The following is a 205-nucleotide window of genomic DNA, read 5'->3' as shown; positions in this document are numbered from 1 at the left end:
ACATATATATATATATATATATATATGGGTTGACATATGCGTTTTATTTGATATATTTGTTTACATTTATATTATTTGACAATCTCTGGCTTTCGCAAAATTAAAACATATGTTGCGCCACCATTATTTTCATATTTCGTGATTTATGAGGCGTACTCTTCTCTTCTTGATCTAAAACATATAAAAATGAGGGAAAAATATGACA

Source organism: Trypanosoma equiperdum (assembly GCF_001457755.1).
Source record: "Trypanosoma equiperdum strain OVI genome assembly, contig: ctg_1149, whole genome shotgun sequence".
Classification (NCBI taxonomy): Eukaryota; Euglenozoa; class Kinetoplastea; order Trypanosomatida; family Trypanosomatidae; genus Trypanosoma; species Trypanosoma equiperdum.
This window is presented reverse-complemented; position numbering follows the sequence as displayed.